This window comes from Misgurnus anguillicaudatus, chromosome 11 (genome assembly GCF_027580225.2).
Source record: "Misgurnus anguillicaudatus chromosome 11, ASM2758022v2, whole genome shotgun sequence".
Taxonomy (NCBI): domain Eukaryota; kingdom Metazoa; phylum Chordata; class Actinopteri; order Cypriniformes; family Cobitidae; genus Misgurnus; species Misgurnus anguillicaudatus.
Window position 1 is genome coordinate 1,176,172 of NC_073347.2, and position 12,616 is coordinate 1,188,787.

General features: G+C 36.7%; 1 protein-coding gene across 6 annotated transcripts in view; it reads left to right on the forward strand.

The window, feature by feature from the left end:
- The window catches only part of mlip (muscular LMNA-interacting protein), a 77,747-nt gene that overhangs the window by 9,797 nt on the left and 55,334 nt on the right, over positions 1–12,616 (forward strand). The window lies entirely within an intron of this gene.

Sequence of the window (12,616 nt, forward strand, 5' to 3'; positions counted from 1 at the left end):
ATTCTGTCATTATTGACCGTTTCTTAAAAGGAAGGCTTGCGTCCTTCAAAGATCGCATTTGTAGGGTGCATACGTCATAAAGACTTATTTCTCATTTTGTAATATTAACAATAAAGGTGACTCTAATCGTAAATTGTTGTAATATGCTAATGACTTGTCAATATGCTCAGTTAACTGAAATAAACCAGGCTTGATGACATGTATACAGTCTGCATATTCGACATCTGGAGGAAGCAGCCTTCCATTTGAGAAATGGCCATTGTTGCATGCAGGCTCTGTTCTCAAGGGGGATGTATCTTCTGCTGCTCTTCCAGTCTTAAAGGCAGGGTATCTGATTTTGAAAAATGCTAACTTTAGCCTCCTTGCACTGAAATTACTGTCCACCCTCCATTCAAATCGTCATCCAAAGCCACGTCTCCTCCAAAATACATGAACGTGCACAGACCAGAAGCCCATTCATGTCTCATTTAACAGTGAGAAAACTTAAAAAGTACAAAGTGAATAACATTCCCAAAATAACCAACATAAACTAGGGTGACCATATGTGCCATTTTTCCCGGACGCGTCCTGGCCAGGATTTCAGTGCGTCTTCCGGAAGTCATATTTGTTGACTGCGGAATTCAGTTAAAAACATAAGACATACAATCGTAGTTTCATTCTTACCTTAAATGTACTGGTTGCTTTAATAATAATAATAATCCTCTTACGTTTTCCGGAAGACGCACCCGAAATCCTGGACAGGACGCGTCGGGGAAGAATGGCGCGCATGGTCACCCTAACATAAACAATTGTTTTACATCGGAATTAGATACAGCACGTTTTTAATTGTGTGGCGTTCGATGTGGTAGTTTGCTTGTAGTTTTGAAAACATAAATACTGTTACACTGATAAACAATTAACAATTGTGAAAAGCGCTATATAAATAAAATTGAATTGAATTAATAAGGTTACAGAAACTAGATAAGCAACACAATGTTTCATTAAAATAGAGTATCTGAATCCATCTAAATAAAATCATACCACATGCCTACCTTTCCAAAATAAACACTGCAACGACCCTTTTATACCCGTTGCCTAACACACAGCTGTTTCCATCTTGTGGAAAAACAGTAAATGTTCATTTAGGTTTTTTGCTCTTTGCTGATCCAGATGGCTTTTGTCTTTCATTTTGAGGCTCCTGTGCAGGTTGACAATTCCGCAGGAAAGTTTGTTTGCCTCTTTTATGTGACGCTCCTTAGCATCAGGGATGGACTGGGGCTAAAAAACAGCCCTGGACTTTCTCCCAAATAGGCCCATCATCCACTAGCAGTGCGCAACAGACACAAGGATGTCCTGATACTATGCCACAATACTGTCAGACTATCAGACAATGTTATTTAATATTTTGTCAATGTCATATTACACTTTGATGTATAATAATGCTGTGATATTATGCAAATGGCTAGGCCCTATATTAATTTGGTCTGTAAAGCTTTCACAAACCACCACCAGGTCTTTGTCAATTCCACAATACTAAACACAAAATGAATTTTTATTTTATTTTTGAGTGATCTATCCCTTTACTTTAATTGAATGTTATTTTTTGTTAACAGACAACACAGTTTCACCTATAGGCCTAGCTATTGGTGTTTGTAAATACTTGTTTACATTTTTATTTCAGTTAACGGAAATTGTTTTTTCACACATTGTTTTCGACACACCTAGACATCCTGCTTTCACATCCATACTTTTGCGCTCAATCAGCTGTTTTTGTCCAACTCACTGTATGCTTACATCTAACACAATAACAGTCTGGTAATTCAGCAGATAGTAAAGAGACAGCTGTACAGAAAGACACAATCTGATTTTACAGTCTGTGTGAATAAAGCTGCTACTTCTAACCCACAGTCATTATCTATGGCTATGTTTTCTCTTCTAAGTCCCTATAGGAGTTATTTGATCTACGTCATCAATGTTCGCGGCGGCCATGTTGTTGACATAAAAACCACGACAACTGGCAGTCTGTCACTTGACAAACGAGGCAGCGTCGGTATTATCTGTGATATTATCGATGTCATTTTTTAAACAGCGCAATGGTGTGTGTATGGTGCAATACACGTCTGTTTTAACAACAGCAAAAAGAACCTCGGATTTAGTTTTTATGCGATACCAACTGTCAGAAAACATGAAAGGAAGGAGACAGAGGAGTTGAGCGCATGAGAGACTTGTGGCTAGCTAGGATAAATAGGCTAAACTTTCAGCCAACTCCCCACAGCAAAGTCTGTCCCCATCATTTTACCACAGGTAACGTAAGGAATATATGCCTCACAGCAAAGTCTGTTCCCATCATTTGATCACATATGTTAGCTGTAAGCAGTGGCTGAAACTGCTCTTTCAAATAAGCTGCCATAAATTGAGACAGTTATTAAATTAGTATATTAATAACTATATGAACATAATAGGTCTGGCATTGATACTAGGTAGGGAATTAAGGGCCCTTCACATTATAACGATAACTATAAAAAATATAGTTTTGAAAATCGTTTTATATTAAAGAGAATAGCGGAGCTCACACCAAAACTATAACAATACAGATACAATGAACGACATCGTTGGGATCACTTTCTGAGCGATTTTTCCCACCTGATGAAAGATAAACCATTGATAGCCAATCAAATCTATTTGAACTTTAAGTGCACGAGCACTTAAAATGACAGTGAAGCTCATTTCTGAGGTCTGTAACATAAACCTGCAGTTGCTCTGAAAATTGACTACGTAATGCTTTTGATTCTATTACAGTAACTAACTGTTATGGCCGCGGTTACACTGTAAAAAATAAAAAGTTGACTTAACTTACATTTTCAAGGCAACTTGCTGCACAGCTTTTTTGAGTTTACTCAACTTTTGGATGATGAAGTTAACCTAACTCAATTCACTGAGCAATGACAACTTACACCAAAAGTTGAACCAACTTAAACTGATTAGGCTATTAGCAAATTTCTAAGTTTACTCAACTAGTGACTTAAGTCCTCTCAACTATTACAACTGTATTCCAGCATCTATCCATAAAGTTAATACACATACAAGTTGGGTAAAGGACAGTTCTTGTGTTCCTGTTTAGCTCAGTGGTAGAACATTGTGTTTGCAGCGCAAAAGGTCATGGGTTCAAACCCAGGGAACACAAGTACTGATAAAAATGTCTAGCTTTTAATTCAGTGAAAGTCGCTTTGGATAAAAGCATCTGCGTGTTTTGGACTGTGGGAGTGAACCCACAATGTCACAGAGAGAACATGCATACTCCACAAAGAAAGGTCTCCTTAACAAAGTCTTGGTCTGACTTAGTCCTTTTTTGAAACAGAGACCTTTTTTTGCTGTGAGGCAACAATGATGCGCGCTAACTCATTGTGCTGCCCTCTACACTGAACACACACTTCTCAATCATGGTAACAATGAACAAACATAATTCTTTAAAAATTACTCTAAATACAACATATAACTAACATTAACAACATAAATAAATCCAGCAAACATTAAAACAGTCATCTTTTTTAGTAAATATTAACCAAAGAAGTGAACCATTCCGACCATTGTTTTTTTTTAAATTGCTTGTTCAGATTACTCAGGTTGGCAAGTTGGGTGAACGAATTGGACAAAAACTTTTTCATCTAAGTCCAGTCAACAAAATAATATTTGTTAGCTGAATGATTATGCTCTTTTCATTCAGTGAACACAAAATAATCAACTGACGCCCTTCATCAAAGAAATCTTTGTTCAAGTTACTTAATGTTCTTTGTTACTTAACTAGTTCCTGTGTTTGCGAATAAGCCCTATCATTCTTGTTTCTGTTTCTGTATTGTGACATCATAAATAAACCACATGTCTTACTGTAGCCTACCATCTATCAAAACAACCAATTTCTTTCTAAATTACAGATATCAATCATCGCTATCAAACTTGTTTGTCAATGTTCAGACACTGTTTGGATGATGTTTATGTTTTATTGCTATGCCAAACATGTCCTTTCAGATGGAGACTCAGAGAACTTCAACCTCAGTTTTTGAACAAACAAGACAAACTGAGCACTACAGTCAATCTATGTACATTTGGTGCCACAAATACAAAATTTCTTGTTTTTTTGTTTGAGCCATGAAACCCTTTAATGAGAAGGTTACGGGTCATCTTTAAAATTATTTTTATCCACATCCTGTGGCAAAGTGAATGTTTGTTTTTAAGCAGAAAAACACACATTACTTGACGCTAAACATTTATAGATATTTAATAGCATTTATGATGTAAATCCACAAATATTGTGTAAATATAAACATATAATATTATGCATCAGCCAGAAGCTTTTTTTACGTTTGTGCAAATGTATTTTCACTAAAACTGAATATGTACAGTAATTGAATTAAACTGATCATAAATACTGGCATTGCTAGCACCACACACTACTTTTTTGAGCTATATACACATATGATTGTAATATAAAAAACAGCTTTGAAACCTGATGTCGTCATCAGCACTGCCACAAGCGTAACTATTTTTATCAGTAAATAAAAACAGCAGCATCACAAGGCATGCTAAAAGTTGTATTATCAGTAAAGCACAGAACTGTCCGCTGTTTTAATTGTATTAAAGATGATTGATCAAGGATTTGAGATTTAAAGTTTTCTAACCTGCTTTATTGGATCATGTTTATTTCTGTATTTTATCCACTATGACTAATTCAGGGCTAGAGGCTTGAAAATCTCCCACTAAGCTTTATTAATGAACCCTCATCATGGCCCTTATGAAAAAGAAGTATACTTCAAGTTCAATTTATTAAGTGTACTTAAGTAATGTTGGAGTATAGTTTTAAGTATACTTTATGTAGTCCTAAGTGTCCTAACATCTATGTTCTAGTAGTATACTTGTTAGTGTACTACTTGAATACCACTTGGGACTAAATTGGCACTTTTTAGTAAAAATATACTTCTAAGTGTACTATAAGTGTTAGAGTAGTTAACTTTAAGGGGTGGTTTCCCGGATCAGGATTAGCTTAATCCAGGACTACGCCTTAGTTTAATTAGGAAATATAACTAGTTTTAACAAACATGCCTTACTAAAAACATTACCTGTGTGCATTTTGAGGTAAAACAAAGGGCACTGATATATTTTAAGATATGTAAGTGCAAGTTGTTTTCAGTTTGGAGAGCTCTAAAAAGTGTTTAAGTCTAGGACTAGTCTAATCCCTGTCCGGGAAACCGCCCCTAAGTGTACTAACTAGTAAGTTACTATTTGTGTGTTGCAGGTATACTTGCCAGTATTCTTTTCCTATACTTTCAGTTACCAAGTAGTTCATTACTAAACTTTACTTTTAGTGATCTTAACATCATGCTATATATATATGGTGATGTACTATTGCAAAGTTAAATATACTTGAAACACAATAAAGTATATTTATTTTTCACCAGGGCTGTTCATATGGCTTTTTTTGCAGCTTTCTTGATGTAGCTTTCGGTGTTGCTTTTTTACTTTATACTTTTAAGTATATGTCAGTAAACAAGTATAGGACAAATATACTTAGACATTTCTCTCAGCATAGGTCAAGTATACTTTAGTACAATTTAAGTATATTTCTGAGAATTACCTAGAGTACATTTTAGAGAAGTACTTAAAATGTAAACTGAAAGTATACTTTCTTATATTTTAGTTTAAAAGAAGTATAATTATAGCACACTTGAATAAACATATTTTTTGTAAGGGAAGTAGTAAGTTTGTGTAGGACAATATGGGATGGTACATTGAAAAACTGCTGTAAAACTGGGATATAATGTATAATCATATATAGGGCCCAGTGGCGGCTGGTGACTTCTTTTTTTGAAGCTCACGATGCGAAGTTCGTCACAACATGTATGTAGCTTGTCATGTATGTGGTTCGTCATTTCAAAATATGTGTTCGTGTGTGCATCACGTGTCATGCCAAAATAAGTGCCTGCTGCCTTGAACTTGAACTTGAAAGGAGACTCTCGCGTGTGGCAGATATTCGCACAATCTCATGCGTAATCAGAGTTTACTGTTAAGGAAGTGTGTTGCGTGTATTTAGGGAACGCGAGCGTCTCTTTTATCATTGACACGTCTCCAGCAGGCACTTATTTTGACAAAACACGTGATGCACACAGGATCTCTCCACACGCATGACACATATTTTGGAAGTGCAGTCACGAGCCACCACTGATAGGGCCCTAGATGATTACCACAATGCGGTAAACGCAGACGGAAATCATGGAATTCAAGCATAAAACGGATTTTACTGTATAAAACGGGATTGTTATTGAATGTGGGAAATTTTGGATTCAGTCATTTTTAAAACCCATAATATTGCATTTTTTCCTGGTTTAATTAATCGTCAAATAAAATGACAGAAATGCATGGAAACATATTTACTTTGTGTAATGTTGGATATTAAGAAAGGTATGTCCGTTTTTCGTCATGCATTGCAAAAAATGACAAGCATTTCCACATCAGAGCACAAGCAGGTTTTTTCTTACTTATTCATTTAGCTGACGCTTTTATCCGAAGCGACCTACAATTGCTATATATGTCAGAGGTTGCACGCCTCTGGAGCAACTATGGGTTAAGTGTCTTGCTCAGGGACACAATGGTGTGTCACAGTGGATTCGAACCCAGGTCTGCGTTCAGCCACGACAAAATGTTGCACAAAGTTTATTAAACAGAAACGGTGATGTGTTGAACACCCTGTTGTGATGACGCAAGAGTTGCAACTACGGTAGCTGAGAGGCCATTCTTTGTGTTCTTTTTTAAATGTTTCTGAAGCCTGATGAAATCGTTATGTGTGTGTTTAATACTGTAAAACAGTGGTTCTCAAACTTTTTCAGTGTGCGGCCCCCCTTGTGTATGGCACATTCCTTTGCCCCCCCCAAAGAAAATTTATGACACATTTTTTTTCTAAAACTCAACTTTTAATTAAGCAAAACATATTAAATGATACAAAGTAGTTCTGTTGGTTAGTAGCCTTATGTTTTTAGGTTTAATTGCACAGAATTCTTGATAAATTGTTTTTACTTTATAAAATGTCAAAAAAAAACTGGGGCCCCCCGTTTGAGAACCACTGCTGTAAAAATACCCTTGATGTTACAGACACTGACCTTGCCGTCCAGAATGAAAGACAACATTCCAACTTGTACCCATTGAGCGAGCTGTCTTTTAGTACAACGTGGTTTATATATACGTCTTGCTGCTGATTGGGCCGACATTTCTGACATAACCACCAAACAAGAGCAAACGCATCTAAAACCTGTTCCACACCGTATCCAGGAAACATGTCGTTCAACCCGGAAAACGTTGCAAAAGGTCGTCAGGTCACAGCAGACTAAGTATATTATACTTTTTTTCTGCATTCGCCTTGCACACACACATCTGCACAATGCAATGGTCTTCACATCTATTTACCAGCGTGTATAGCTTGTATATGTTCCTCAGAAATAAGGGCTTACATCCAAAGCGCACACACAAGAGTATCGCCATTGGCAGTCAACACACTTTTGATCTAAGTTTTCTGTTGTTTAAGTAAACATAAACAGCTAGATTTTTATCAGTATATTGAAACTGTGAAGTCCTAAAGCTGCTTTTGATCATTACAAACAGTAGCCACCCGAGCCATGTACTTAATTTCCAAACATATTAATTTCACTTCATGACTTAAAATAGTCTAGAAACACCATGTCATGGTTCTGCCAGCTTATCTTGTGTTTAATCTAGTCTTGTGGCAGAATCATGACATGCCCATGTTTTGTGTGAAAGCACTGGCTTGCCATGTGCTTTCTGTCTTGTCTCCTGACCCCGCCCCCTTGTTTCCTCATTAATTATCCCATTATTGTTTGATTAATGTCACCTGTTCCCCTCTTGATTTGCTCCCCTATTTAATGCCCGTGTGTTTGTTGTCATGTGCTCGATCGTCTGTTTATGTGGAGTTTGTATTTCTCCAGTTAAAAAGTCTAGTCAAGTGTTAAGTCAAGTCTTGTTCATTGTAGAGATTCTTTTACGTTTGTTGTCTTGTTCTCTGTTGGTTTTCAGTCCAGTCAAGTTTATTATCTAGTTTGGTGTTTAGTCTGTCATTAGTCGTATCTTGTTTTTGCCCCCTCGTGGGTTTTGTTTTCAGTTTTATTTAATAAAGTGTTCATTGTTCCCCCATTCTGTCTGCGCTTGGGTTCTGTCTTCTGCCACTCTTGACACACCAACAATATTTGTTGAAAAATATTAGACAAATTTACGAGTTAACAGTTTAGATTTAATAAAATGTATATAGTTTAATATTTTCAGATGGGCTGTGCCTGTTAGAGCAGTTAAAACCTGCGTCCTGTGTGGCAGTGTCAACATCAAATGCTTCAAGAAGCCCCTGAGTGAAGTCACATTTAAAAACCACCTCACATCTTTCAATGAACTTGAATGTAACAGATACTGAAGAATCTGACCAAAAATGGTTTGTATTGGAAGATTATATGCATGTGCTCAATTACCAAGGGTTTATAGTAGTTTTAGGGCATTCAAGTTCGAGGACAGTTTTACAGTTCATAAACAAGAAAGACAACACATGCTATCTTTGATAAAAAGAGGTGCAGACAATGAAACGGCTGAACAGGGAAAGAAAGAAAGAAAGAAGTATCTTTCATATCTATTTTGTTGAATCATGGCATTAGGGGCAGAGCCACTGTATTAAAATTACAAAAGATAATATCTTACTTAGATTACATGTTGCCCATATGACAATTGTGGCCTGCTGGTCACTTCTTCTTTTGTTGGAAGACGCTTTGAGTACAGTGGGGTAGCGTAGAATGGGAAGGAAATTGATTAGAGCTCAACAGGAAATGCATAATGAGTGGTGATTACTAAAGCAAGAATCACTATTATTGCTTAAACTTAAAGGCCAGGGATTTCATCATGTAGTGTGCTGCATAAATATACAAAATAACCTAAAATTAATATTGTTAAGGAAATGTGTTCTATTATTATCTGATCAAGCCTATAATTCACACAAAAATCCATTAAATTTACTTTAAATACAGGATTTAAGCCATGTCTAGGGATTATCGCTGGAATTGGATATGCCATCCTTTAACCACCCAGTTAGTCTACATCTATGTAAAGATGAGCACTCATCCGTTTTCTAAAAAAAAGGAATCTATTCTTTTGGTCCCAGTTCAATTTAGGTGTCTTTAACTACTGTGTAAAAAAGTATTTAATACATTATACTTACTGGGTATATGTGTTGTTCAGAGTAGGTTTGGGGCAGTGCTTTAAGTGGGCCGGAACGCGCCGGTACTCAGTACCGCCACTTCTAAATATAGCTCTTGAGCGTACCACCACCTCTCCCTGAGCCCAGAACGTGCTTTTAGCGTACCGGAACGCTCATTTGCACCTCTGTTTAAATCAGAGGTTTTAATCCTTTGGCTGCGCTTCCGCTTTTCAGAGCGATCTTCACAATGTACACTTCCTAATTCGTCCCACCGAGAGCAGAGACTACATTACCCATACACCCTTGAGTTTACAAGTTAAAAGCGCATGCATCGCCTTTGCTGTCAGTCAGCCTCAACGTGGTGTGGAGAGGTGTGACTCACCATACCCGTCAAGTATCCCGTTTTGGCGGGGAAAGTCCCGTATTTTACCCTTCTTTCCCGCCGTCCTCCCGTATTAGTATTTTCCCTTAAATGTCCCGTATTTTATCCTCCGTAATTTCGCACGCAAAGGTTGGGATCTATAAAAAGATCCTAAAGATCGCTAAAGATCCACTGATTCCGCTACTCCACTTCGTGTTTTCCTGCCCGCTCCGCAGCATCTCTGTGTGCACTCTCTGCCTGGACGACAGTTTCTGAAGTTCGTTGCATTAACAGGTAGATTTATTACATTATATCAGCTGTTAAACCGCAGAATAACTCATTTGGAAGTTTGTTTATGTATTTGTAAAATGTAAAAGTGCTAACAACTTAGCAAACAACAACAAAATATCCACATTCTTACTATTATCGCTTGTCTAATGGATTTAATGTTCCCTATCAGATCTAAGTAAATATAAACACTACATTTGCTGTTGTTGGCACACTTTGTAGGCAAAAAAGACAAATGCCTTCACAAAATAAAGACAGAGAACGGAAAGGGAGGCTGCTTCTAAAGGCAGTTCAACATTGCAAACATGGATTCAAAGATCCATCAAGCCAGCAGGTAAATCATATTGAATATTTTTTGTCACACTTTAATTCTTGTTATTATATTTCCCATTATAATCACTTGTCTAAGTTGATGCTAGTAATATAACACATCATATTTATAATAGTTATTAAAACCATACTAATAGTACCATCCCCCTTAGTGCCCTTTTTGGTTTGGGACACTGCCCAACGAAATTTCAATGAATTTGAACGAAGCGCACAGTAGTTTTACCACCCGCAAAATGGAAAACAATGGGAAAAAATAAAGTGACGACTTTCTAGTTTTAAATTGCCAGTATTTTGTTATTCTTGAACCCATAGACATGGTCTTGGTGTCATTTTAAAGTTTTTGTTTTTAAGCTCTTTCAATCTGAACAACTAGTTTTAGCATTTGGCCATGCTGAAAATTGTACTTATATATCTACCTTTTGCACACTTTATGTATGTTCAATAGCTATTTCTAGCTCAAGCAAATCCACAAACTTATATAAGGATTTAATATTTTTTACAAGGTCGTCTGTTGACTGCTGAATATAAAACCCCTTCAATATAGAAGCAAAAAAAAAAAAAAGAAAAAAAGAGAAAAAAATAGTACCGGCACTTTTTTTGGGCCACTTAAAGCACTGGTTTGGGGAATGCAAATGTTTTAAATGCTAGTATAATGAATGTATTAATGTAAAAAGTTACATTGTATGCATTTAGTTATATACAATAGTTATATTGTATTCATTTACATGCCACACAGAAGTGGCTTAAATGAAAAAAAAAAGAATATTCTCTGTCAAGAACAATCTATTATGAGACAGTTCACTGAAAACTGAACATTCTGTCATTGTTTATTTCCCCTTAACTTCTTTAACTCTGGGACCCTGTACCGGGTCCAGAATTATCTTATTTTGACTTAGTATAAAATATTCCTGTAATTTGTAATGGTCTGTCATGGACCCAGTACCACAAATGAGATACTGTTTGAAAGCTTAGACTCTCTACTTTCTGCAGATGTGCATCACTTTGAGATATGTTTAACTGTAAGAAAGTTATTTACACTTAATTTACACTATCAACCCCCTCCACAATTTTTTATATGATTTAATATTCACATATTTCATATTTTTCAAGTATTTTATATTTCATAAGAATTATATATATTTTTAATTTAAAGGAAGCGGTTGTTGCATGCTGGGAAGACATCGGCTGGGTATCACGATAATGGGAGGCCTCGGGTTTGAGGACGAGAGCATAGGGGCCACTCATAATAATTCAAGTGTCAGGGATTGTGTCAGGATCATGGGACCTATGCAAAGATATGGTGCGGGGGCCCCACAGTACACCACTTCTTTAAATGATAATATAAAATGAATAGTAATTAGTATATTACATTTTTACATATGTATTGAATAGAATAACAAAGTGTTATTTTACTTCATGTCAGTGCAGTAGCACTGCAAACCAATAATATTAAATGGATGCGTGTCAAAGGAGCGGAGAACAAATTGCACAGATATAAATTAATAATATTAACAATAATTATAAAATGATCGTCGAGGGCCCATCACATGCCAGGGACCTATGTACTCAGTTGTAGCCTAGTGGTTGGGAAATTGAGCTTGTGACCCGAAAGTTGCTGGTTTGAGGCTGGCGGGTTGCAACTGTGGTGCCGTTGAGAAAGGCAACTTACCCTAATTGCTCCCCACATGCTGGGATAGCTGCCCACTACTCTGGGTGTGTGTGTTCACCACTCACTGGGATGGGTTAAATGCAGAGGTCACATTTCGAGTATGTGACTTTCACTACTCAGTAACCCTTTTTTCACCCCTGGCAGGTGTCATACAGTAGAATGGATAAATGTCTGCTCGATTCCAGACAAGCTAACTATTGCAGCATACGTATATTTACTAGACGAATTATGTGAATGCTTTGTTAAAGAGATATGTCTTTAGTTTAGACTTAAATTGATCAACTGTGTCTGATCTTGAACATTGTTGGGTAAATCATTCCAGAGCTTGGGAGCTAAGTAGGATCTACCACCTTTAGACACTTTTGATATTCTAGGGATAATTAAGTGACTAGAATTTCGCGACCGTAATGTATGCAATGGATTATATTTTGATATTAATTCCTAAAGATACAAAGGCGCTAGGCCATTTAAGGCTTTATAGGTGATTACCGTTTTTTTTTTCGGTCTATAAGCCAAATTTTTTTCATAACTTGACTGGTGCTGCGTCTTACAGTCAGGTGCGCCTTGTAAGTCAGTATGAATTAATTTGGACATTTATGAGGCAAGAGACAACATTACCGTCCACAGCCGCGAGAGTCCGCCAAATGCTGCTTCTGTAATTATGTAATTCAGTGGATTCTGTAATGTGGAATGACGAGTATGCGAACTTCACGCTAGTTGTCTTGTTTGGTTAATTTAGACTATTCAACCTTGC